Genomic DNA, 2,897 nt, shown 5'->3' with positions numbered 1-2,897 from the left:
GGCCAATGCACGGAAGCCTGCAAACTGCTCGCCAAGGTACCCCACCTTCATGCAGGTCCTACACTATTACAGAGTCTTAAAAATTAAAACCTGGCAACTGTATCACACATAATTTAACTGCAAATATGCCTACTTGGTTTAATGTGTACCTGCCATATACCTTATGGCTTTTAAAGGTACACTAGTCACCTGACACTAGCTGATAAATTACTAAGGAACAGCTGACACAGGTTTAGGATAATTGAGTTTACATAGGGGTGCATGAAAAAGCTTGTGGCCACAGTTAATAAGAGTTAACCAAAGATTTACCCTGCGATATACAAACAAATATAAAACCACAGTATTCGCCACCCCAGAAGCGGGGTGCAATGTCTGCACTCACCACTCATAGGGTGGGGTGCATGTAGCCCTTGGCCACCTACTTAAATATATACAAACAGAAAATTCAGCACTCACCAAAGCAAGTTATTAACTGTAGCCACAAGCTTTTTCATGTACCCCTATGTAAACTCAATTATCCTAAACCTGTGTCAGCTGTTCCTTAGTAATTTATCAGCCAGTGTCAGGTGACTAGTATACCTTTAAAAGCCATAAGGTATGTGACAGGTACATATTAAACCAAGTAGGCATATTTGCAGTTATATTATTTGTGATACAGTTGCCAGCATGAAGGTGGGGTACCTTGGCGAGTGGTTTGCAGGCTTCCGTGCATTGGCCAATTCACTAACTAAACCTCCATCATTTATTTATTGATGTTGTGAAGATAAGTGAGCTTGCTTTGGTGAGTGCTGAATTTTCTGTTTGTATATATTTAAGTAGGTGGCCATGGGCTACATGCACCCCACCCTATGAGTGGTGAGTGCAGACATTGCACCCCGCTTCTGGAGTGGCAAGTGTTGTGGTTTTATATTTGTTTATATATATATATATATATATATATATATATATATATATATATAAAATATGACAAAATGACAGCACTCTATGTCCTATAACAAAAATTGCTGGTGCAAGGTCCTGGTAATTAATATAAACACTCACTTTTTCCACAATCGAAAAAAGAATTAGACCAGCACTCACGTTTAGTTGGTGAAAGAAAAAAAGGGTTTTATTCCTGATAAGCCATCTGGATGTAACCCACTGCTACAGTTCGCCCGACAGCCGTTTCAACGCTCAATGGTCTTCATCAGGGGCAGCTGTCACCCTGTCCGGAGTTGCCTTAAATAGCAGAGAGGGCGCCAGAATGTCCGAACGGGACGACCGGAAACAGCGCGTCATAGCTGCTTTCCGATTCGCTCCTTCCCGCACGTGGGTTGTGTTGCTGTGGTACACAAACCCGGCTCTCTCCTTAGCAACCAGCTCCGGCAGCGCAACAATGGTGTAGTGTAGGCGGATCCGTATTTTAAGTGCAGCGGCAGACAGGTAAAGTTGCTGCTGTCTATGATCCCAGTCACAGGCACATATGCAGAGTGCTTGACCCCACAGTGCGCCGGCAGCATGGAAACACTAACAGTTCAATACATATAAATCATAAAGCAAAAGTGACATATAAAACAGGTGAACCAAACAGTGACATCATGCACAGCAATGGTATCATACCGCTCATGGATAATTAATATCTAAATACAGCACACCACCACATTGGTGTAATATAGTCATGGTTAAAGGCATCCAATAGGTGCAACGCAAAATGCCAATGTGAATGCCATGTAATAACAGGGAAAGGGCGGGGATACTGATTCATCACCTATAGGACACTCATGTCCCTTGGTACAATACCCAGTATTCCCATGCCGTCTCCAAGCATGGTACTGACCGGGCCCAACACTGCTTAATTGCCAAGATCAGACGGGATTGGATGGTTTCCAGTGTGGTATGATTGTATCAGACAGATGTGCCCATAATTCCCGTAGTGTCAGTATCTTTACCCGTGTCTCAGACAAATCACATCATAATCCTGTGTAATGGTGTGCACAACCAACCACCATTACTGATGCCAACAACCAAGCCATAGGGAGAACTGGAGAAATGTACACCAACTCCTTTGATACAACACCTAGTATTCCCACCTTGTCTCCAAACGTGGTACTAGCTAGGCCCATCACTGCTTAAATGCCAAGATCAGACGGGATCGGATGGGATCCAGTGTGGTATGGTAGTATCAATCTCCATGGTGTGCCGAAATGATAAGGTGTAAAGCATGTCCACTATGCAACAAACAGGAGCCCAGTAGGCCCTGTAGGAAAAAGACATATGTTGCAACAATAGAGCATTAGCAGGTGCACCTAAAGATACTGACACTACGGGAATTATGGGCACATCTGTCTGATACAATCATACCACACTGGAAACCATCCAATCCCGTCTGATCTTGGCAATTAAGCAGTGTTGGGCCCGGTCAGTACCATGCTTGGAGACGGCATGGGAATACTGGGTATTGTACCAAGGGACATGAGTGTCCTATAGGTGATGAATCAGTATCCCCGCCCTTTCCCTGTTATTACATGGCATTCACATTGGCATTTTGCGTTGCACCTATTGGATGCCTTTAACCATGACTATATTACACCAATGTGGTGGTGTGCTGTATTTAGATATTAATTATCCATGAGCGGTATGATACCATTGCTGTGCATGATGTCACTGTTTGGTTCACCTGTTTTATATGTCACTTTTGCTTTATGATTTATATGTATTGAACTGTTAGTGTTTCCATGCTGCCGGCGCACTGTGGGGTCAAGCACTCTGCATATGTGCCTGTGACTGGGATCATAGACAGCAGCAACTTTACCTGTCTGCCGCTGCACTTAAAATACGGATCCGCCTACACTACACCATTGTTGCGCTGCCGGAGCTGGTTGCTAAGGAGAGAGCCGGGTTTGTGTACCACAGCAACA

At 44.0% G+C, this 2,897-nt stretch overlaps 3 pseudogenes; 1 reads left to right on the top strand and 2 right to left on the bottom strand.

The window, feature by feature from the left end:
* Nucleotides 1-1,767: 1,767 nt before the first annotated feature.
* Nucleotides 1,768-1,887, bottom strand: LOC134931643 (5S ribosomal RNA; annotated as a pseudogene).
* Nucleotides 1,888-2,044: 157 nt separating this feature from the next.
* Nucleotides 2,045-2,164, bottom strand: LOC134929773 (5S ribosomal RNA; annotated as a pseudogene).
* Nucleotides 2,165-2,326: 162 nt separating this feature from the next.
* On the top strand, nucleotides 2,327-2,446 carry LOC134931642 (5S ribosomal RNA; annotated as a pseudogene).
* Nucleotides 2,447-2,897: the final 451 nt, after the last annotated feature.

This window comes from Pseudophryne corroboree, chromosome 5 (assembly GCF_028390025.1).
Source record: "Pseudophryne corroboree isolate aPseCor3 chromosome 5, aPseCor3.hap2, whole genome shotgun sequence".
Classification (NCBI taxonomy): domain Eukaryota; kingdom Metazoa; phylum Chordata; class Amphibia; order Anura; family Myobatrachidae; genus Pseudophryne; species Pseudophryne corroboree.
Note: the sequence above shows the minus strand (reverse complement) of the source record. Positions and strands in the feature narration are given on the sequence as shown.